Source organism: Copidosoma floridanum, unplaced genomic scaffold (genome assembly GCF_036245765.1).
Source record: "Copidosoma floridanum isolate Cflo_tuat_1 unplaced genomic scaffold, Cflo_Japanese_pri ptg000008l, whole genome shotgun sequence".
Classification (NCBI taxonomy): domain Eukaryota; kingdom Metazoa; phylum Arthropoda; class Insecta; order Hymenoptera; family Encyrtidae; genus Copidosoma; species Copidosoma floridanum.
In genome coordinates this window covers 13282068-13308217 of record NW_028321885.1, presented here as the reverse complement: position 1 = coordinate 13308217, position 26150 = coordinate 13282068, and the positions used below count along the sequence as shown (strand labels likewise).

The 26150-nt window shown below is 31.0% G+C and overlaps 1 protein-coding gene and 1 pseudogene across 3 annotated transcripts in view; both read left to right on the top strand.

Moving 5' to 3' along the window:
* LOC106636699 (homeobox protein unc-42) overlaps positions 1 to 26150 on the top strand; it is a 639872-nt gene that overhangs the window by 490812 nt on the left and 122910 nt on the right. The window lies entirely within an intron of this gene.
* Positions 9534 to 9683, top strand: LOC111643880 (U1 spliceosomal RNA; annotated as a pseudogene).

Here is a 26150-nt window from a genome sequence, read left to right as displayed (position 1 = left end):
TATACTTGGTCAAGATGCAGATGATTGCTGTAGTTGTGGAAATGTTTTCGTTCGGGTCCTTGAAGCAATCACACTATGATATAACTTTAGCCGTTTCTTGTTTGTTTTTAAACTAAGAGGTCGTCCAGGACCTCTGGCAAATTTACGTACATCTGTTTCTTATTTGGCCACTCTCCCAGGCTTGGTCGTTTCCACTGTCTTTTTCAAGGTTGTTGGTAGTGTTTTAGGTTTGATAGTAGTTAAATTGGATGTTCTTACTATTCCTTTCCTCTGATTTTGTGGATATGTTTTCTTCTTTTTTTCTATTCCCTTTCTACCTATTATCACAACTCCTAGTAATAGTAATCTATGGTTAACATTGTTTTCCGCACAGAAAAATGGTCCTACTGGATTTATAGATAGTCCATCAGCATTGATATTGAGTTTTCCTTGCTTGTACTTGAAAGTATATTTATAATCGCTGAATTTAAACATCCAGTGCATTAAACGCTGACCCAGATCTTTTCTTGTATGCATCTAATTTAATGGCTTATGATCAGCTACAAGAACGAATCTATTCCATAATAAATACGAACAAAAATGATATATTGCGTATAGTGCAGCTAAGCATTTCTTTTCAGTCGTAGAATAATTTGTTGCAGCTTTATTTAGAGTTTTTGAAAGATAGGCAACAGCATGGTGAAATTCATTTTTTTCTTGACTTTATACCGCTTGAATAGCGTAGTCAGATCATTCTGTTGTCAACTTAAATTATTTACTAAAGTCGAGAAATTGTAAAATAGGCTCTTGACATAGATGGTCTTCTTTCAGTACTTAAAAACTCTTTTCTTCCACTTCAGTCCACTCAAATTTTTCTCCCTTTTTTAATGAATCTGATAATGGCTTAGCTATTTTTGAAAAATCGTAAATAAAGCGTCTATAGTATTCTGCTTATTTTAAGAATTGTCTAATATTTTTCATAGTTTTTGGTCGAGGAAATTCTCTCACGGCCTTTTTTTTTTTAGGATCTGGTTCGATTTCTCGTTGACTTACTATATGCCCAAGAAATATTACTTCTTTCCGTAAAAACTATTCGTGAAGTACTATATTCTCTAATATTAACCGATTGAAAAGTAACCTAACTTTTCAATCATGATCTACTAGATCTTTTGCGTAAATAATAATATCTTTTTAATACATTAACGTTAAGATGCATTAGTCGTTGGAACGTTGCAGGTGCATTTTTCAAACCTTCGGGAATCCGTCTGTATTGGTAATGTCCATGGGGTGTCGTAAATGCTGTTTTATGATTACCGTAGGAATTTGTTGAAGTCCACTTGCTAAATCAAAAACTAAAAAATATACGGATCCTTCCAACTGGTCCATAATATCTGTGATATTGGGCAATGCATATGCATCACCAATGGTCTTTTTATTAAGTTCTCGGAAATTAATCACTACCCTCCATCTTGAATTTCCAAGGCTATTGGATTTTTTTGAAACAGTCCACAGGGGTGAATTATACGGTGATAACAAAGCCTTAATTATTCCATCATTAAGTTTTTTCGCTACGAGCTCTTCTAAAATTTTTCTATGTACCAGTGGGTGACAATATTGCTTAGTGTTAATAGGTATATTTTTTTTTGTCTTTATTTTATGTTCAACAAGATTAGTACAGGTTACGGGGTCTCCTGATAGTAAAAAGATTTTTGAAAATTCAGTTTAAGTAACTGGTACACACAAGTTCTTTTAGATTTTTTATTCGATCTTATTTGTTATTGATAAGTGGTCTCTTATATTCGCTACTAGTTTCAAGACCGAATTCAGGTGCAATACATTCAAAGGGTAGAATTTCTATTGGATCTATCTTAATCGTAATATCGTTTGCATTAGGGTTTATTGCCATAATGTTTAATTGACCATTTTCATTTTTTACTATTCTTTCTCCTAAATATACGTCATAATGCCCTACGTCAACTCGTGGTTAATATCCTTTAATTAATTTAGTATTAATCCAATTAATTCTTACTACTTTACGTGTTCGAGCCTTGATCGTTAATTTAGTTGGCTTACTAGTGATTTTTCTTTCCTCATGAAGGCAATGTTGTTCTACACTAGGTGCATTTTTACTCTGTTTAATGGTATGCGGTTAAAGTGTATCTTGGTCGTTAAAATCATTATTTTCACTATGTATCCCACTCTTATCACTTTTATTATTAGCAGGGTCTCTACACGCAAATATGGGTGCAACTGATCGAAGGTAATCAGATTTGTGGCGGCGCCATTATCGAGCATAAGGGTGATAAAGCGATCCTTCCGATCTGAGATTGGCAACCTGATGCTTGTAGGCTCGTCTTCTACGCCAAGTCCCTAGCATGTACCGATGTGGACGGTTTCAATTACGTCACTATGTTGATTACTTGTGCTGAAATATTCAGTGTAGAAGTTGAATTCTGCCTTTGGGGGCTCACCCCGAAACGACGATTGGGGTGAGCCATCTAGGAGTTGAAATGATGCGGCAAACAGTCATCTCCTGATTTGTTCGGATTTTGAATATTCTGGTTCTGATAATTTCGATTGAAACTTTGTTGATTATAACCATTATAGTTATTATTTTGAGGGTATCTATTATAATTCTGATCTCTGCCTCGGTATCCTTAATTATTCCTTGAGTTACAATTAGCGTTTCTTTGAATGTCATAATCGTTAGGATTTCCGTTACTATATTGTCCAAAATTATTCTGATAATAATTAGAGTTTCTCAGCTGACTTCGAAAATTCTGATCACTACCCTGATTCTAATAATTTCCACAGTACTTTTGTCCGTAACTATATTGTTAATATTGTCTATTATAATTTTGATGACTATTATACTGCCTATTAGCGTGATGACTCTGATTGTCGATCTGTTGTTCATTGTAACTTGTGTTATTTAATGTAATGAAAATGGCTGGTCAGGGTGCTTATTCTCTTGTGGGTATGGGTTATTAAGATCATTTCTAAGGTTACTGTGAGGTAGTTCTTGGTATCGTGTGTCTGGGATTATACCCGCTCTCATTTGGCCCTCCAATCTCAATGCATACTCGAAGGCATCAGCTAGAGAAGCAGATTCTTTCGCATCTACCTGCTGGCTTATCATAGGTGCTACCCCTTTTATGAACATATCTAATGCCGTGTCTTTTATAGGAGTCATTATATACGCGTTGTACGTACTGCCATTATTTTTCATGAAAGTCTTTTCAGCACCGCTCAGCAGTAGGTTTACGTAACCATAATATTCACCAACCAATTGACCTTGTCATTGGTGCACTTTCTGCATCTGACTTTGGTAATAAGCAACGATTTTTTTATGTTGCATATTTTTTTTAAATGGGTTATAATCGCTTAAAGGTTTTCGAGATCTTGGCCACTTACACTTATGCGTGCGGCGGCAGCTCGTAGATTCTGCAATACTGCTCTTTTATATAAATTTTTTTGATCATTTTTGATCCAGCTTTCTCCATTTCTAAGATCTTGTATATAATTCTTTAGCAGAATATTTTTCCCATTGAATACAGGTATGGATTTAATCGCATGCTAAAATGAGAAGTTGGCATTGATGAACTCCATCAGCGCTTCGGCTACTGTCATATCGGAGTCATCGTTTTCATTGGCCATTTTCTTAGTTGGGTAGTTTGCTTCACGTGCGTTTTTTTTCTTTTCCTTTTCAATTCTTTTTATGCTATATTCTATAAGTGTATACCATTAAAAAAAAATAAATAAAAAAATTATACTATTATTGTATTTTGTTTATTTGTCTCTAAGAATCACTCTATTCAATCCTTGACATCCATCGCAGAAGACACAAGTAATAAAGAAAAAATTAAATATTTATATATGTATGTGTATATGTATCTATCTTCAATATGAGCGTTTGTTTGTCACATGCATTGTTTGTATGAAGTAATGTGCTTTAAGCAAGGAAGTATACGGCACAAGGATCTCTTATATGGCTTGTGCAGCTATATACCCTAGTTGCTACAACACCGTAATATTGGACGTGATTTAAAACTCTCTCTCTCTCTTAGCGGTGAATGAAAGTATTCGCCTTCTGGCGCACTTAAATATGCTATCACTACATCTACTCTCCACCGCTGACTAGTATACTTATTGTTAACAGTGTACGGTTTTGTGTTTTTATTTCTACGCATTTATGCGAGCATGTGATAATGCAGGCACTGACGCCTTAATGCCAATTATACTGTATGTATCAATACAGTACTGATATGCTTGCTTATGTAAGGTGTTGGGTCCTGTTTTTTTTTTTACTGACGATGCTTATACATTACTAAAATATATACACCACGACCTAATACAGGATAATATTGAGTGTTCTGTATATGCAACGAGCAATTTATGTGCCTACGAATCATGAATAAGGCAAGGGGAAAATATAAGAAGTCTCGAATTATTAGTAAATTATTAGTTAATTTCCAGACTTTTAATTATTCTTCTTCTTTTAATTTCGAGAGTTTTCTTTTTACAAAGATAATTAAATTGTCGAATTGTTTATTAAGTTCTGCTTTAAAATTATTAATTTTACTTTTTGATAGTTCAGTATTTAATTCGTGTAAATTATGCAAAATTCTTTATTTGATCATTAATTATTTTCAATCTTTTTTCCAAAACATCTTTTTCTCTCATAAGCTCATGCACAAACAATTTTTTACCACTTCTTTTACTTTTATTATTACTCACAAAATTAAGTGGGTTCATTATATATAATTTTATAAACAATTGTGTGTCTATAAGTGAAATTACTAGCTTATATTGAATCATTACTCTATTTTTTAGAAGTCTCCTCCTACAACTAACAATATTAAGTGCGAATATGATTGTGCATATGTATTTGTTATTTTGATGGATCGCTTTAAATAGCACATCTAGAGTAAAAAGTGTACGCTATTTTAGCAGGACTACTAGAGATGAACCGCTCTGGTTAGCAGATCCAGGGTAGGAATAGAAGAACCACTCCGGTTAGCAGATTCAGGGTAGGAATAGAAGAACCACTCTAGTTAGCAGATTCAGGGTAGGAATAGAAGAACCACTCTGGTTAGCAGATCTTTCGCATAGAATGTCCAAAACTGAAGCAAGACTAAAGGTATAAACCACTCTTGTTAGAAGGTTCCGGATAGTGATAGTGCATTTGTTTTATCTCGTAAGTATGTATAAGAGATTACCTTTTTTTTCTTTTTTTTCATACTGTTATTTAAAACACAATATTATTTTATTTTTTACTTTACTTTTTTTCAAATTTTATTTTATAATAGTAACCTTTTTTTGTTTATCTTACCATTAATTTATAAATGCATTATTACTTATAAATTTTTTTTCATTCACTTCTGTTTCTTACATTATAACCAAGTTTTGCATACACCAAGCTATCCACACAGGCACAGCGTATACACGTCCGTGCACAATTCACTATATGGGGTGTTACGCATCATTCATGAACATGCTTCTTTGAATAGAGTTTATTGTTTCTTAAAAAATAGCACTAAAAGAACTTGTAGTACACAAACAAATAGCTAGAGACCATTAACCACGCTCTGCTACTATTTTAATTAAATGATAGTTAGAATCATTTAATTTTGCCTTTGGTTTAAAACAAAAGATTCTAGACTACAGTCTCACGCTCCTTCACAGGCTGCAGAGCAGTAGATAGTTCAACTATTTATTCGTTTATATATTGGAGAAACGAAAAGAAGAAAATATAAATAAAGGGAAAGAGTGTTAGAATTTGTAAACTATAAACATTCCCATACCCTTTCTTCCTTTTTTAATTTAATTTCATATGACTCCTCAGTTCTGCTCCTTGTGATATTATTAACTTTATTAAATTCCAACAAATAAAATATTCTGCACAGTCAGGTATGCTTTTCCTTTAAATTTTATTTACTTTCACAATAAATAACGATCATAACTATTAATCTGTCAAGCAATATAACTATGAACTTATCGAGCAATGTAGCAAGTTAGATCGAAATACTGAACTAACGGTTAGGAACTACACTCGATGAGCGGTGAAAAGCTTCTGATTAAAACGCCTTGCAAAGAAATGCCCCTTGCACGAAGTTTTAGTAGAAATATCTTTGTCTTACTTGCTATGGGGCTGGTACTTGCTGACTTGATGGGCTTAGGCTTAGCGGCTCGTTTCGATTGTCACTTGATACTTCCAAGAGCCACGAAGTACACAGTCAGCTTTGTCAAGGGACGACTTTTGTTAAGTACGACTCTACTTAGTACTACACTACTAGAATAAGTGTAATATAAAATAGAACAAAAATCAAAAATTGTATAAATATTTATATTGTTTACAGTTATTTGGTTATTAAATGTTAAAATATTTCTTGAAATTACACCTAACTAACGTAGGTATACTCATTCCAACGATAATTGAACCACATTTGTACACAGTATCGTTACGTAGAAGATATATTTATATATTTAGTTATATTATCTGCCATTTAATTTTATCCAAGTATAACTTCTTACTTAAGTACCCGAGCACCCACTGTCTTGTGGTTTCTAAGTTTAAGTGATGTATACTTATCGTTTATCAGCAATATTATATTACGAATTATACAATATTACCAAATAAAAACTTAGCACACCAAAAACTTTATACTTATACATAAATTGAAATAAAATCAATGGTAGTCAACTTATAATCTTAATTCTTTTACTTCCTTATTACATATGTAACCAGCAAATTATATTTACTTAACATCTATACATTAGTGTTTTAGCTCGTGTTTAAAGCTCATGTCTCGTTGTAGTTCGTTAATAAAATTATGTACACTTAGTGGAACTCTGATCCGTCCCGGACCCTATTTCGGAACTGTGGCGTGAAGTACTGTTTAATATCTAGGGTCCAGGACGAATCAAAGTTCCACTGACTGTATATACGTATACAAACACATATACACACACACCATATAATATGATTGATAAAGATGAGTAAGATTCTGAAAAAATGATGTAGTGGCGTATTGGAGGGGCAGTGAGGTCTAAGAAAAATTGAGTGTGGTACAGGGGGGATATTAGGCAGTGAAGAGCTGTGGAGTTGTGGGACTAGTAAGGAATTTGAATAAAAAGTAAACCAGGTAAAAATAAAGGAGAAAATGACAGAATTACATTCTTCTTGAAAATGGGGTCTTAAAGATATTAGGGGACTTTTGGGAGGGGGGGGTTTATTAATTTGTAGGAGGCTGTGTTGAGTTCTTGGGAGTTTGTGTAGAATTGTTCTCAGTGTTTTATTAGAAACATTTTGTTGAGTTGCCAAGTGGTCAGGAGACGAGTCCCTACACGCACCTTTCTATACTATGGAGTTGTACAGGAGGATCATTCTACGCTAATCCCTGGTAACCCCCCACACCCCTTATAACTCCACATTGACCCCCAGACAATAAAGTTCAATTCTGTCTTTCTTTCCCTTTCTTCGGCTTGCTTTCTTTTTGTACGAATGCACCAACGCCCACCGCATCCCCCAGCACCCTCCTTTCACATACCTTCCCGAAGTTTTTATTGACCCTCGGTGACCCTCATTGTAACTATGACCTAGACTACTGTTGCATTAATATGGCTTTCAAGAGGAATAGTAGGTTCATAAACATTTGAATTTTTTTAAAGATTTAGAGAATAGTTGAAGTACTTATTAAAAGATTGCGATTGAAAAGAAGAGAATACGAAAGGTGGGTTAAATTATTTAGGGTAAAGCATCAATTATTCCAAAAAAAGTTTTAGAAACAGTTGATAAGTCCTGACAATACTTAAGCAATACAGAAATAAACTTTGAAAATCAATGAATTGTTTTAGGAAGAGAACTTGGGCAAATTCCTTCAGTGATAAAAAACAAGAACAGAAATGTAACAATAGCAGAATAATAAAGGTATTCTATTTATGAGCATACTATCGAATTCCACAAACTATAAAAAAATACTCATTTAAGTAATGAAACATTTTAAAATACTGAAAAATTATAAAAACCTAAAAAAAAGAAAATGAATCGTTGACATTAAAAAAAAATATAAATGACCGATAATATCTGTTAGGAAATAGTAAAATACAATAATCACCTATAGAATAGAAAAATAATAATTTTTTTAACAATAAAATTTTTAAAAAATTAAGGAATGAGTCTGAATCAGTGCTTCTAAAAGTGGCATCCAAAGTGGCGCAAGATTCAAATAAGCTATCCAGAGCAAGGCGCAAAAACGCAGATAACTCGACAAAATTTTATATATTATTAATAACCAAAGTTAACCCCAAGCTATTAAGCCTCATAACCTAACGAATCCATCAGCAATCTCAAAAACTTACTGGTCGCTTTAATAAATAATTAATAAAGTGTTGATTAATTACACAACGGCCAATTACAAGGCAACCCGAAACGCAGACTGGTCACTTTGTTAAGTAATTAAATAAACTGATGAGCAACACCAGCGCAAATCACCACAAAATCTAGGATAATGTATTGTTGTTTTAAGAAATAATAAAGCATTAAAAACCAAAATAAGCACCAATTACCAGAAAATCTGGAGCGCTCAATAGTCGCTTTGTTGATTATTAATATAATTTGGCTAATAACACAACAGCTAATAATCAGGTGACCCAGGAGACTTACTGGTCACTATATTAAATGATTTTAAAAATTTTTAATAATATAAGTACCAATCACCACGCAACCCAAAACGCTTAGTCATTACTTTAATAAAAACTTAGGAATTGAATAATAACACAAACACACATTACAACACAAACCAGGGCGCTTACTTGTCACTATCTAAACTATTAAATTATTAAATCATTTAGTAATAACGCAACCACTGATCACCAGATAAGGTGGGGCACTTACTACTTGTTTTGTTATTTATTTAAATGAATCAAATAGTAACATCAGCACTTATCATTACACAACCTGGGGCGCTTACTGGTCACTTTATAAATTAACAAAGCGTTGAATAATAATAAAATCACCTATCAGCAGGGAACCTGGAGCACTTACTGGTTGCATAAAAAATTCATAAAGCATTGAATATAACACAAGTGCCAGTCACTACTTAACCGGGACGATAACTGGTCACTTTGCTAATTAATAAAGCATTAAGAAATATAACAAGTGCCACTTACCAGGAAAACCAGAGCGTTTACTGATCGCTTAAAAAACTAATCAAAAATAAAATATAACACAAGCACCATTCACTTCACAAACTGAGACGCTTACTGGACACATTATTAATTAATAAGATGCATCAAATAATAACACAATCCAGTAAGCAATCTAGGGATCTTACTGGTTTCTTTATTCTTTAGAAAAGCATTATCTAAAATTCGAAATGAATTGAATAGTTACATCCGTGCGAATTACTACTTAACATGGGCCACTTACTAATCGCTTAGTTACTTAATAGATTATTAAATAATGATAGAAGCGCCAATCAACAGGCAATCCAGAAAGCTAACTGGTCACTTTCTTAAATGATTCAAAAAAGAAGTAATAACACAAATTTATTACGCAACCCTGGCGCAGAAGGTTCCGTTCTCAAGAAGACGGACCTTCTTGGGTGAGGTCCTCTCATTGCACTATGGTTGGGTCGACCCCTACGAATATCCCTAATGTGAATATCTCGGGTGTTTTATTTTTGGTAGTAAGAGGGGGCTTGGTAATAAAAGAGTAGATCCTTTATTAATTATTAAAACATTAAAATGTAACGCAATCGCCAATCACCAGGTAACACTGAGCACTTATTGGTCGCTTTGTTAATTTAGAAAATGAATTAAATAATAACACCAGTGCTCATTGCCACACAACTTGTTGCACTTTCTTAGCACTTTTATAATTATTAAAGCATTTAATATAACACAAGAAGAATCATCAGGCGACCTGGAGCGCTTACTGGTCTTTTTTAAAATTAAAATAGCATTAAATACAACACTAGTGACAATTACTACACAACCCGGGACGATTAGATGTCACTTTATTAATTAATAAAGTATTGAATACAGCACAAGCACCAATCATAACATAATCCCAAACGCTTGCTGAACACTTTAATAATTAATAAAGCCTTAAATAATAGTCTGTTACCAGGCAACCGTTAGCTCTCACGGGTCGTTTTGTTGGTTTATTTAATAATTTAAATACTAACACTAGCGTGAAGTACCACAAAATCAAGGGTACTCGATTAGTAAAGCTTGAAATAATAATACAAGTGTCAGTCTCTAGGTAACCTCAAGGGCTTACTGATTCCTTTTTTTATCATGCAACCATTCAATAATAACGCAAACGCCAATCACCAGACAACCCGTGGCGCACTAGTCACTTTGTTAGTTCATCAAATTAATTCAAGAAGCACCAGCATTAATTACTACACAACTTGATGCACTTACTAGTCCCTTAGTTAGTTGATAAAACGCATCGTATAGTAACACAAATGTTAATCACTAGACAACTAAGGGCATTAAATAGTCACTTAGTTCATTGATTGAATGAATAACATATTAACACAACCCCAAATCTTCACGCAACCCGAGGTGATTACTGGTCGCTTTACTAATTAATAAATCATTAAATAACAATGCAAGCACCAATCATCAGACAGTCTAGGGTGCTTACTAGTAGATTTTTTGATAAATTACATAAATTAAATAATACTACCAGTACTAATCACCGCAAGACCTGAGGTGCGTACTGGTCACTTCATTAATTAAGAAAATGCATTGAATAGTAATAAAACGTATAAGATAAAATATAATTCGATTTCAAAGTTTCACTTATATTCAACCATGATCTTTTGCAAAGTCATAAAATTTTTTATCCTAATTAATAATGTTTTCCAAGAAGTCAGAACCGTCTTATTTCCTTATAAAAAAAAGTAAACTTCTGGTGATTTTCAATACGAGCAAATACAGAAGGTAATAAAATTCAAAATAAGTTAAAAAAGTCTATTACTAAAACTATTAGGGCAAAAGTAACACAGAGGTAATAGCATTTTGTAAAAATTTGTTTTAATCAACGTTTTCTCTGCTAAGTCTTAAAAAAAAAATTTTTTTAATTGTATGCAAAACTGTTGTAAAACTTATTGTAAAGATGTTTTTTTGAAGGGTTACGGAAATACTTGACTTTTTTGGATAAATCATTTTCCTCATTTCTTTACTCATTGCATTCTATCAAAAAAAAATTTTTTTTGTCTGTGGCCTGGACAGGTATTGCGTCAGTAATATACTACTAAAAAGAATGATCAGTCGTAAAACTTTTTGCTTACTGTACGATTTACATAGCATTGAGGGGTCATTTTTCGAGTTCGTTAAAAAAAAATTATTACGTGATGTATACTTGATAGTTTTGGATAAAGCTTCTATGATTCTAAAAAGTTTCTCGAAATAGTACATAGAACATTGCACACTATATGCAAGACACATCAACATTTTGGAACTAAATTAACAAATCTTAGAAACAAATTTCTGTGAAATACTTTTTTCATAAAAAACACTAGTATAATTCTAGTTACATCAGAAACTTTTATATAAGTATTTCTTTAAACATCTTTTAACATTTTACTACTTATTACAAATATGCATTTGGTTAATAAAATTTTTCTAAGCAACTGTTGAAAATAAAAGATAGACAGATAAAATTACGAAACATCACTAAAAAGTACAAAGTCAACTACATGCCTTTATGAAAACAACAAATATTTATTTAATAGTATAATCCTGAGTTGTTGTAATGGCTTTACTTTTTAAGTAACAAAATCTTATACTTTATTATAAGAAACACGACAGTTTATAATAGCATAGATCGTTCTATACACAAAAGTTTCCATACATCAAGATGAAAACAATGAATAAGGTAACATGTACATAAGTATCTTGATTACATTAAACAATATTCGTGGTGTTCACCGTATGATAAACAAAATTTAAAGTTGGAGCGACAATTATGATGATAAAGAATTCAAGTACACCTAATGGTTTGTGCAACAGTGCATGATTAAAGATTATAAAATAATTCAGTTATTTCATGAAAGCTCAAATTTTGAAGGGAGAGCAACTTGGAAGTGAAGTCACTGTGCCGAAGATCACTTCAAGTACTGGTAATACTTTGTCTTATTAGCCTTTCTACTTTATAAATAAAAATTTTTTTTAGTATTAGTAATTGCTATGATGGTTACCAAATCTTGAACATATAAATCTTAAACATATAAATTTTAACAACATTATTTGATGTAAGATGGGTCATGAAGTTACGTACAATAATTAATGTATGTATTAAACATTGATTAATTCATAAAAATACTTATAAAATCAAATCATTAAGAAAAACTCCTTGATTAATAAATGATCGAAATTAAAATTTAAAAGTCAAGTGACAAGAAAAGCGCTTAGAATTCAATATTATTCATGCACAAATAGTGTGAATTGGTACAGAAAATTCATGGCGATAATCTAGCCTGTTAGCGGTCCTATTTAGCCAAGGATACTGGGTACCTTAGGTTCCAGAACTCGAACCCTTTGGTACATCAACCACAGTCCAAGATAAGGGCCCATGGTGGAGGAGCATAACTTGAGGAAATTTAGCGAGAAAAATAAGTGAGTCCACAGGCAACTTACTGGTGCGTACCTGGGTATTTTCGGAGTTAACTACCTTGTGCGTTGATACGATATACGGGTGTATACTCAAAATGGCTGCCATGTTTGGTCAAATTTAAATGTTTTAATCACAGCTTTTCTGATTACGAAAAACTGTAACCTGCAACTTCGTGCAATTTGTGGAAAGCAATCCAATAAAAATGCCTAGATTTGTGAAAAAATTAAAATTTGGCTTTTGTACTTTAATAACGCTCCTACTCACACATTGTTGCAGGTACGCGAAATGCTTATTCATACATAAAGGAATACCTGAAACAAAATATAAAATTTGCTATTTTTTTTCAACATACCTCTTCTATGTACTTATTTTTAACAATTTTTACCAGCCAGAAGGCAATTGGGTTGGAATTATACAAAAAAAAGTTTCTATTATCTATCACAGTCTATTTTATAATTGAAACGTAATAATTGTTTTAATTAAATTGCTGTTTATTTATGAGTATGTAACTTCTGGTGCACTTAATTTCTTTTTCTTATATAATTGCTCATCTATGTATAAAACTCTAGTTTTGATGCTTCTTTCCATGACAAAACACTATTAATATACATATAATATAGTGGTCTTATGTATGCCAGTCACAATGCCCCCTTCCACACTCATCACGCTCCCCCGCACCCCCTACAGCGCCCAAAAAAAAAGGTTGTTGAAAATAGCCTTCCCACAAAATAAGGTAAAATTTGATCCCTTCTTACAAGATTTTGACATAACTAAAGAATATCCTGGCCTGAAATTTTCCCCCCTACAGGCCGATAGGTTTTTCTGGACCCTAACATCCCCCCTACAGCCCCCCCCCCCCACATATGTTAACGTACCAAGCATAAGAATAAAATGTATACACCTAACTGTTCTAAACGTATTTAAGCTGTCCACGGTCCGAATACCTGCATGCTAATCCGCAAACAAACCTATAACATCTATACTAAGAGGCGCGGTTACCTGGAAAGAGAAAAACCAGCAGAACGTCTCTGCATAAAGGCCGCTTTCTGCGGCCAATATTCCAAAATTCAAGTTTTGAGTTAGAGTTTTTTTGTCATCAAGTTGGCTAAAGGAGTCCCCTAAGAAACGAAAAATGTTCAGAGTGAGGTCTTTTGCCTCGAATCCCTCCCATAATCTTAGTCTGAATGTGGTCGTTACCATACGTGTAGCCACGCGAAGGGAAAATCGATTAATAATTGCTTGAATTAAACACGTGTAAAAGTTTTTACTGCCAAGTAAACCTTAAACAAAAAAATGGATTCTATATCTGAAGGTAAGTACAACGCTCAAAAAAAATTTCTGCTTATAAAATACTAAATAGTCAATTGTTAAAAAGAGATATGCCCAGACTGTAGACGCTAACTGTAGACGCTGCAGCGTTAGAGAGAAAAGTTAACAGTTCTTCTACAGCTTTCTTATGTAAACTTATTTAATAACGCAATTTAACTTGTATCACATGACTAGGATATCTTGCATGTCAATGCACTCTGCAAGATTTAATTACACCTACACCTCTATTGAGAGAGGTGTACAGTAACAAATGCATACACCTATAAGTTAGGTGTAGTTGTTTGATCCATATATTTATACATGAAGTATACTTAGTGTTGTTAGATATGTCTATTCATAACCTATAAAACCAAAGACTTGTAAGAAAAAAACAATATTTTACAAATTTATTAGTGTGTGAATAAACTTATGATATAATTACTAAAGAGGCTTAAAGAATAATAATGAATGATCTGTTAAAAATGACATTCAAATGAATTACCCACTAGACTTCTTATCTTATGGACAAATAGTTTTAATCAGAGTCTTTGGTTGTACTTTAAAAATAAGCATGTATTACTATGTGCGTACGTATATTAAACAACATTGTACATAAACCACTACCACCCCCACAAAAAAGGTTGAAGCTGAACTATGGATGGTATTTTCGTGAAATACGGAAATGAAACTGACGCTGAGGTAAAAATATTGTGTGGGACAAAATTTTTTCATAATAGACAAATTGACCTCGTCACTGTTTGTTTTATCATTGCAGTTTTACCTCTTTGTGGTTCATGGGGCTGATTGGTTTTTACGCAACTACAAAAAAGTGCCCTATCTATGTACATACTTATATATATCTATAATATTATTTACATATTTTTATTTTCTCAGAATATATTATTATTTGTATCATTTCTGTTTATTTGAGAAATAATGAGACTGGTAACATAATGTAAAACTTTTTTAAAAAGCTTTCTACTTCTCTTAGGGAGATCTTTGAAATAATTGTGTTAGGTTATACTGTTATTGGGATAAAAAATTGGAGCAAAGTAGCGGGGGAGGGGTGGCGGGAGTCTAAACAAAATTGTGTTGGTTTATACTGTTGTTGGTAATAATATTTAATGCACCTAATAAACCTTTATGATATCTAATTCTTAAGATTTTTCCATTATTTCTTGAATAGTTTAATCTCTTATTTTCTATCATTAGGTATGCATGTTAAGAAAATTGTAGAGTTAATTTTCTGTCGTATAATAGAGGACTAAGATTTTCTATATTTAATCTGTACGATAATCAAGATGAATAATGTTGTATCATTGTAAGATTATTATTTTTATTTTTATTATAATCATCACAATTATTATCCAAATTACTATTAAAATAATATTTAGAGTAATTAAGACTTTATCCTAAATCACCTGATAGAAACATTAATGGAAATACTACTTGATCAACAAAATGGGAGAGCTCATTTAAATGTGTTTTTTGGATGATTTTATGTTAAATCTTTAGGATAGACTCACAGAATACAGTCTTTTGGTGATCATGAGTATAAAACAATAATTGTTTCACATTCTACTGATAATGACTTATTGTAAGTATGTTTTTTTTTTACTTTTTCTTAAATAAACCATTTTATAATTACAAATTTTTTTTACATGAGCAATTTGTTTTAAATATTTATAGTTTTTAGCTATAGGACTTTTTTTTCATGATAGAAGTCAGGATTTGTATGTGATTTTAAATCAGGTTATTGTTTTTACTTTAATTTTAACCTTGTTTAATCGCTACTCGATTGTCATACGTATATAGTAAACTATGTTTAGGTATTTTGCTCTTTTCTAATGTGACAGTATTAGATACTGCATGACAAATTTGTTGTTGAATTTTCTACAAATAGATTTATTTTTTGTTTAATATCGTTTCTTATGAAATATGCAAAACTTGAAATGTAATTCTTATATCATTTTAGTATTTTAAACGTTTCATAACAAACAAAAGTTTTTGTATTTTCTCGTCATATTTACTCAGAGTACTTTAACAAACTTTGGAATTGTGACAACTACTTTTTTTGGTCTTTTTTTCCCAGATTATTACTGAACAAAACATACATTTGTTACCTATTGTATCACTGCATAAAGATTTTATCAAGGATTCATTGTAATTTGTTGCACTGATACGATAACAACTCGAATTACAACAATTTTTCTTTGTTTTTCTAATTTCTGTAATTTTTTTTTTCTTTTATTAATTGAATATATAATTTCTTAAATTTTTTTTCTACAATTAGATCTTAAATAGTCTTTAAAGTTAATATACTAGAATCAACGTCACCAGTAAATAAAATAATATACTCAATTTTGAGTGACTAGAATAATTACTAAAAAATATAATGTTACTTAAATCGACTAATGTAATTGTAATATAGACATAAAACATTTTTACAAGACATTGAATTTTAATTGCAGTAGCAAAAATTCTACTTCGTGACAAAAGATAAAACAATTATTACTGCATATGAAATTTTCAAAGTGATCAATTTTCAAGAATGTTGTTTTTATAATACTATCACTCATCGACAATATGTTTTACTATGATAAATCTTACTTTTACATTAATGATTATAATCGTTATCAAACAAAAATACTTAACAAAATGTGAATAGTTCTCTTTTGTTACTAATAATAAGTTTTCCATTGAAACAACTTTTAAATTTTTTAATTTTATTATAATTGTCGTTTAAAGTGCCACTGTTTTTTCTTTCATTTTAATTTGTTAATTGGCTTATTATTCAATTTAAATTGTTGTTAGTATTAGAACTTTGATACTCTTATTTGTGATATAACCTAAATCAAGGTTTCCTATAAAAAGTAAGGTTAATTTCACAGTAATTTAAAAAGTTTTAAACGTATCAACGTTTTTTTTTTATTATATAAAAACACTTTAAACACTAAAAAAATTAGTAAAAACATACTTCAATTATATGCATCCATTAAAAAAAAGTTTTCCTGTCATATACGAAACAATCGCAGAATTTTAATTGAAGCTTCATAATTGTATTTGTTCCATAAATCAGATTGAAGATTTGCAGATAGAAGCAAAATCTTACATTTTAAATGTTATTTTAGATAATGTAAATTAGAGCAATTTATTACAAAAATAAAATTTTAACTGATCAAAACATGTAGGCAGTTTGTATGAATTTAAGATTTGTGATGTATATGGGAACAAATACACCATAAGAGCTAATACATTTGATATCTTGTACAAGCATTAAAATCTTACAAAAACTTGGTTGTTATAACAATTTATGTTCTACTTTTTTAATCCTCAAACAACCTTGAACTTTTGAGATTTTGTTAGGAAGTGGATTATGTGAACTGTACACCAAATCGGCCAAGAACAGCTACAACATTTGGCAAAGAATTCGAAATTTCCCATAAGACCTATATAAAAATTTTAAATTACAAATAATTTTCTATTTACTTTAGTAAGTTCCATGCCTTTTTATTTGAATTTTACATTCATTTGTTGAGTAATATAATTCTCAAAGTGTCGATTAACAAAACATCTATTTAACAGTTTATTATTTGTAATTTGCGTTATTTATAAAAATATAGAGAAAAGAAGCACAAAATTTGTTTGATATGTAAAAGAAAATCAAATAACAATCATGCTAGGACTAATGATGCTAGTGTAACACAAAAAATGTACATAGAAATGTAAATATTTCCTTAAATCACATAAAATTAAGTTTCAAAAAGTAATGACGTACCATAATCTCTTTCTAAATAAATTTTCTTTCTAATATAAAAAAAAATTTCTAATCACTACAAATCGATAATATTTGACATTAATAAGCAGTTAAATTAGTAGTACTTGCTAAAAATGTAATCCAAATGGAACAAAATTTGTATCTTATTATTTATTATTCATTTCAATTGATTATGATATTTTTTTTTATTTGGAATTCGACCAACGTATTAAAAATATTTAATTTTGAATGTTAAATAAACGTTGCATTATTTTGAAGTTATTACTTGCTAAACTAGAAATAGAATCACAATTAAAATTTTTTTTTTTGATTTTGCTTAAAAACTAGCTCTTGTCAAATCTCAATATAACTTTCACGTTATCCCAAGACCTTGTTTCTGTATGCTATGGCGTTAAAGGAGCACTCTGCCTTCATCTGCAAGTCCAACTTATTACTCACAAAGTTAATCATGAGATTTTTTTGTAGTGTTTTTTTGCCTGATTTGTAATATATCTCATCATATTTATTTTTTAAAGATACGTTATCATTTCAGGTACAATTGTTGTATTGTATTATTTTTACGATTTCGTTATTTTATTTAATGTTAACATTTTTTTATCATTGCATTACTATTAATATCAGACTTATAAGTTTCTACAACCTTCCTTATCGTATTTTATGGTAAAATGTATACACATACCCTTTATTGACTTACAGATAGCGAAAACGCCATCTTTCTTTTTAGACTTGTGATTTTCTCGCAACTCTATAAGTCAAATAAAACCCTGAGGCTATATCACGAATTCTCCAACAGTCAGCTGCTATTTTTAAAACAAAAACTAAAAGAAAATCAACTTGGTAAGCTGACAAATTACTTTAACATTACATATGACGTAGCACTAGCTCAATCTTTTATCTGTAGAAAGACAGAAGGTACTGTACGATACTGAAACAGTAAAATAAAATACAAAAGTATATGACAATAACACAAAGGTCTATACATATTCTTTGAGATGCCTATATGGCAAATTTAAATTGTAACGGAATCAACCGTTTTATAAGAAAAAATTATAATTATAAAAATACACTTAATCTATGAGGCAACAAAAACATTTTCATTAATCCATGTATAATAGTGTTGGTGATAATCAAAACTTAGAAAAATATCATAACTCTGTATACAAAGTACACATGCTCTATACAGCTGATCTGATTAGCTGGCTTCGCTTGTTTGTATTTTACTTACGTATGTCAGAAACAGTAATCATGAAATTAAGAATTCATTTTATCGTCAAAAAATATCTTTTTGTTCCGTAAAACAGCCCGAAAACTGATCAGCAAGTAAAGATAAAAGCAAAAAATACTTCCGATTTCCATGTGATCTAGAAAGCCACATTAATTCTTAAAATTCATGCGTCGCTCAAATTTTTACTCAATAAATGCGTAATTAAGCTTATTTTGTTTGTCAGACTATACATATACCTTACAAGGATTGAGTCCTTCGAAGTTTGATGCACTTGATATGTAAATATAAGACAAGTGCATATGCATATGCACGTGTCTGATCCTTAGCAGAATATGATAATTTCTACTTTTTGCTTTGGATAGAAACAGTACAACGTTATTTATATGATTTTTTTAACATGTATATGTTACAATATCAGTTTTCAACATTTTGCATGTATGAACATACATATACATACATTTTTATATACACTTATATACAAAAAAACTAGACACGCAATAATTTAATAATATTCTTAAAAAACTGTTTATTAAAGACAAAAACAGTATCCTCATTATATCACTGTCCATTTGTACAAGAAGTGATCACATAACTGTATGTATTTATAATTCTGTTAAGAATAAATAAGCATCTTGTATTTTCCAACTACAATTACTTTCTCTTTATAACCATCTTAGATAAATATTTGTACTATTTAAATAATAATAATACTTTCTTGGGTACGTATACATACCATCATACGCAATAATTCCCTGCTGCGTAAATATATTAATTTTCTTTGTGACATAAATTCTTCTATCGCTTAATGTTCAAACATTTGCTCGTAGAATTACAAATTCTACTATATATATATATATAAATGCTCGTATATACTGAAATTTTTGACTGCTGGCACCAAATTCAACAATTTTTTTTTCATCAATAGAGCTTTGCTTCAACAGTCATTTGAGCCTATTTTGGATCACCTAAAACAGTGTACTCCTTCGCTACTAGTGTCAGAAGTGAGATCGATGTTAATCGATGTATCTCGCGAAAAAAGGCTAATAAGACCAAACGCTGAGATATGTATCTCGTGTTTTATCTCGACATTACTAAAAAAAAAAATTTCGTGAAATTCTAATGCATGGAAGCTAGAAAAAGAGACACTTTACCACTGAGGGTTGCGGAAGTGACGGGTACGGACGAGACATTTCGAGCTTTGGTGTACTATTGCGGCTCGTAGAGTTAACGCAAACGGTTTTCCGCTTTTAAATGATACATCCCCAATAAATAGCACAGGAAAATATTTTTTCCTTACCTGTATGAGTAACAGAGTGCCGGAGCCAGGAAGGGAACGGAAGTGACCAAAATTTTTGTACACGCGAAAATTGAAAATTAAAATGTCTGTCAATTAAAGAGATCTAAATTTTTGACAGCTTTGGCTTGTGCATTTATCTTGTCATAATGTAAAATTAAAAAAGTGACGACTAAAAGTAGTTACGAAGTACAGTGATGTGGTTTTTTGAGTGATTTCTGCCATAACCGATATTTTTGCTCAAATCGTGGGACATTTAAAATTTTGTTTAAGCTCTTGCTTAGAGATTAAGAGTAAATGTTATTATAGCATAAATGTTACATATGACTTTTATACTTGGTGATGTATGTGCAAGGACATCGGAGAAAAGTTAATTTTTTTCCTAGTAGGTTCTTTTAGGTGCGAAGTTGAGATTGGGACAGGGTGTGGAAGTGACATTTCGACTATAGTCAATTATTTATCTCTTCAAGGAGTCAATGCATGAGCTTGAAAGTTTTCTCCAGAAAGGTTTAACACTTTTAAGACAACTTTATAAAAATTAAACATTCAATTTTAGTTTCTTGTTGTAGCATGAGCTTGGGATATGAATTTGACTACTTACAGCAGAGTCACCCATATATAGACTTGTAGATGCTCCGCTTTCTGAAATTAAATGGAATGAATATTCCAATATCATAGAACAGCTAACCTACTTTAACCTAGCAGATAGATAATTTATTAAATAAATCATGCTATAAGAAGCTATCAGTAAGGTTTTCCCTTAGCCTAGAAAAAACACAGACTTTACTATTGTATTCGCGGCAAACAAGTAATTACATACAAAGTAACTTAAAATGCAAGCTAAAAAGATTAGCTCTCAGGTATACAGGTATAGATTTTATTATGGAATATGTGGCAAAGTATTTATAGATCACTTAGGTAGACCATTTCATTGACGTATTAAGGAGAATTTGAGAGTTTAAAAGAAGAACTCAGATACGTCTAACCATATAAATCACTTAAATGAATATGGAGCTAGCTTTAATTTAAGATGTAATCTCTTACACCTATAAGGTTAAAGTAAGAAACTAGATTGATTAGAATTATTGTAAATAATTAAATTAATAAACAGTCATATTTAATGAAATTGTTAACTTGACCTTAAACATTTTGTACATAATCTACGTTTATACATATTTTAATAATTTTGTGCATGTTTCACTTAACTGTTTATGATTTCCTGTATGCGTACATCCGTAAAAGTTTGTATATAATACCAATAATGAAACTATTTGGAGTTGAAATTCTAACATTATTTGAAGAAAAGTGATTAGCTAGTGTCACTGTCTGTAAGTCATTTCCCTTTACATCAAGGTGGTATTGACTTATCTTTTGTTACAAATGATTGGTCTTTTGTTATTTATTTAAAATATTTGTTTACTTATACCTTTACGTTAAAATTTTTTCTTGATGTAAGATCTATTGTTAATGAAGTTATGTCTAACTAATTTGAATAAATACATAACATCTGAAAATTGAAAGATTTAAAAACTTTTATCAGATGGATGTGAGAATGAACCTTTTTTTGGATCAATGAGAGAAATATTAGGTGTTCTAGATAGTAAAATTTTTCAAACCCATGTCACACCCAACACCAACAACTGGTCATTAAGAATTAAATATGTCTCTTATGATGATGTCTAAAGTTTTCTTAGACATCTTAGCATAAGAATTGTGTATTGGCTGCTTATATAAAAAAAAGTTCTATCGTCTTTACCACTTAGGCCAACTACGTTTTGATTCTTACTATTCATATTTTCCAATTAAGAACGATGAATTTTGTGAAAAGACAAGACTGTCAGCTCGGTCATGTCCATCATAGTCTGCCCTTTGAGAGGTCTTACACGAAGAAGATTTGTTAAAATACCTGGACCTAGTGACAAATGTTAAAACAGTTGATATTTCAGGTCAAGGCAAATACACAGAAGTTTGTAGAAACCTGGAAGCACCTAGAAATCAAAGCCGTCAATGTCACAGTAGTAGTTATATTATTAGTAGACCACTTTGTTTTTTTTTCATTTAGGTTAAGTAGCATTGCAACTTAAGCCTGAGTGAATGTCTGGGAAGACTGTTTTTGTATTACATTAGAAGTTTCCTTCCTTCCTTGTTTTTTTTTTTTTTTTTTTATTTTATTTTATTTTATTTTATTTTATTTATTTATTTATTTTTTTTTTTTTTTTTTTAACACTGATAGAAGTACTTCTCAATCTCCTATTTTTTCTTGCTTTTTTTAGCTTGGTCCTAAAAATTTGCCCTTTTTTAAATAACTCCGTTTGTTTTTTTTTAAAACGACAAGTTTTTTAAGCAGTTTATGATTTGCTTGTCTAAAAAAGTAAAGTATTTTAAATGTTCTAATTTAGCCACAAAATATTTGCATGGACTTGGAAGAAACGTTATTTTTTACATTCGCATTAGATACTTACCTCTTCATAGTGCTATCAGCTTGTTCTATGGGAGACATATCTTTTATAAAAAAAACTTTAGTCACTTTTCCCATACGACTCCTCCAAAGGAATCACCTTTTTTTTAGTTTGCAATAATTTTTCGGAGAGTAAGTTAAAAAAATTTGTTGAAATGGCTTGGAAAAACAATGAAAACAACATTCAAATGTAGTGAACAGATTCAATTTTTAATAAACATTGGCTTCTGTTACTGCATATTTAAGAACGTAGAATAACAACCAATAAAACTGCCTGAAGTCATTTGTTTCACACTTCTTAAACATTTTTGTCACTTCTGCTCCAGCCTGATATCACTATACATACAGGTTTTAGGCGACCGTATATATTTGGCGACGGATGTACTGTAACTTGGATTCTCTCTCTCGCATCTGGTCTCGCAACCAGTACATTGGATGCTTCCTGCAGGTGTATATACTCTAAGGTAAGAATGTAAGAGTATTGTGAAGGTGGGAGGAGTGGGTAGTTGGTGTGTTTTAAAAATAAAAACAGTTTTAAAAATGTTTGATCAATACACTGTCTAAAAATCTCACAATATAATAATAAATAAGAATTCAAAAGCCTTCATACAAAATGTTCTAATCTTATACCATATTATTAATTCTATTTAATTTAAAATTTGTATCATTTGAAAAAATCTCTTAACAGTACCTAGTTAATTCTAAAAATACAATTTCAAAATTATTTTCTACGAAAAAATTATCGATTGTACACTAAAGATTTCCTTTGATATCTTTTCGCAGAGACTCTTTGAATAATAATGTTTAAAAACCGTATTTAACGGCATTTTTTTAGTGCATTATATTTGCTTTGCATTAACCAACTGATAAAGACGAAAACGTTAATCGTCCATACAAATAGTAATAACCCTCGATAATATATCGTCAAGCTACCCCAAATCGATTCCAAAAGGATTTTTGTACATGCAGAGGAAGCTGAGAAAATGATATTTTAACGAGAATGAATAATTTGAAACCACTTGCTCTCTTGTCGCCGAGCTGCGCTCGGAGAGCTGCCACCGCCGCAGTCGCTCCCCCCACCTTTGCAGCACACGTCGGTCGGCGCGCTCAGCTCTCGCACGGTCAACTTCAACAATTGTTATTTTATACTATTTGATGCGCTGCAGGTACAATATATTTTTTCATTAAAAGTACAAGTATTGAACTTAAATCCCTTGAAACCTGACCACACGAATTTTTCAAAAAAAAAAAAATTATCTCGGCTCTCGTGCATGCTAGGACAAATTTTTTTTATTAAATTTATAAAAAAATACCAGCTTCAAAGTTGTGCAAACGAGAATCATCAATATTGATTTTTGCAAAAGTTATATAGTTTTATACGTGTGTTTAAAACTACCAGTGTTAAACAAATCGCTATAAAATAGGTTCTAATAACCTTTTTTAAAAAATTCAAACGGAATATTAAATTTGAATAGTTTTTTGAATTTTTGAGACCAGTTGGATCAAAATTAAACGATCACAGCAACTTTGGCGCATTATGCAATTAAGCTTCGAAAAAAATTTTGATCGTTAATAACTCTAAAAGTAAAAAGCGATCGTTTTGGAACTTGGTGCAGTTATTTGTATTAGTAATAGCAACATTTTCTAAGAATTTCAAGCTCCTAGGTATTTTAATTGTTGAGATATTGAATGTTTAAAAAAACGCACTTTTTCAACTTACAACGCAACTTGCAGGTTAACAATGGCACTTAGGATATCGTACCAGATGTCATTTTGTAGATAATTAAGTAAAAAACAAAAAACTATGTACATGCATACTGCTAAAAATGCACAGGAAAGGAGATATAAAGGAAAATGTAAAAAAAATCATTTTTTTTCACAAATTGTTAAATCAAAAAATGAAGCACAACTTTTACAAAGTACGGGTAGCGATAATCGTATTCTACGGCAAAAAATACATAAGAATCAATCGAAACATTTCTACTGCCCGGAAAATGCACGTTTTCATATTATTTCGTCCCCGTCGTCTGGTCTGATTATAAAGTCCTTACATTTATTAATTAAAGTTGCTGTCCGTTTGATGTGTTAAAGTCTTTCATGCATATGAGAGTCTGAGTGAGTTCCCAAAAGGTGCGATGTTGCATAACAACTGTTGTTTGCACGTCTTCTTTTTTTCCTACCACCATCTTCTCTGTCGCTGATTTTATTTTTATCAAAGATTACCGATTTCATAATATAAGATGAAGCAAATATCAACTCAATATTACCCACTTGTACACGTTCCCATTGACTGATATTTTTATCATTAGAGTGATCATTCATAGCAGTAAAACGATCTTTAAGTTTGCTCTATGAATGCGCAATTGCAAATTAAACCTCCTGTAAACTGAGATTTGGAAAACTGTAAGAAAGGCTCGAAACACTGACGATGCATATTGTATTAGAGCCCCACAATGATTTTTTTCGTAGCCATCTTGTTCAGTGGATACGTATAGAGCAATACTTTTGTAGTTGATTTGATAGCGCTTTCACTACGTGTTGAATTTCCAACAAAATCGGATTCTGGTTCATCACTATAACACGTTAAAAAATGTTTTTGTTTTAGGATAAATAGATTCATTTGGAAGATCGATGTGTCACAGTAAATTTCAAACAAACAACACTTTGCTTAAATATTTAAAGAAATACGCACTTGTATGCAAGGAGAAAGTTATCTACGCATCAGTTGTTATCTATGCTGTAAGGGTGACTGGCAGTCTCATGAAAAAATGATACCCTAATGGAAAAATTTTTTAATTCTATTGAACTCTCCATCTTAAATTTTCAGCGATACAAAAATTTAAAGGATGTTCTATAGACAGTGCACCATTTATTTTGATCACGAACAATAATACGAAAAAAACTGCTAAATCACGCTTAAACACGAGCTTAAATCTATATTTATCTTTCTTCTAGTCACTAAAGAAGTATTAGTGAATAAATGTAGGCTTTTTTCTACATCTTTTCCAAAACATGAAAAAGAGTAAATGACGACAGTTGGAAAGTATACAATTGTCTCTCAGCTGCAATTATTTAACTTTTAAAAACAAGAAAAAACGCTGTACCTCGAAAGGAAAGCAAAATTGGCTAAAAATAACAATTTCTACGGGTTTCGTAAGAGATACCTACATAACTGAGGTGCAAAAATAAAGAGGATTTAGACTTTAAGAAAACATGATCTCAATTTCTTTATTTTTCGACTGTATCTTAAATGAGTTAAGAAAATTGTTTTTCGTTTAGTATGTCATGTTTAGAAAATTAATACGGACGTTGACAAAACCTTCGAAAAATTTTTGTTACAACATAACCTCCCAAAATTAGGAAAACAGTCTTATCGTGAAAAGAAAGCTACATAGGCAAAAAATTCACGTATAGAAAATAATTATTGAGATGCAAAAATATGTTGCACAGATTTGTACAAATAATTGTAATAATTCT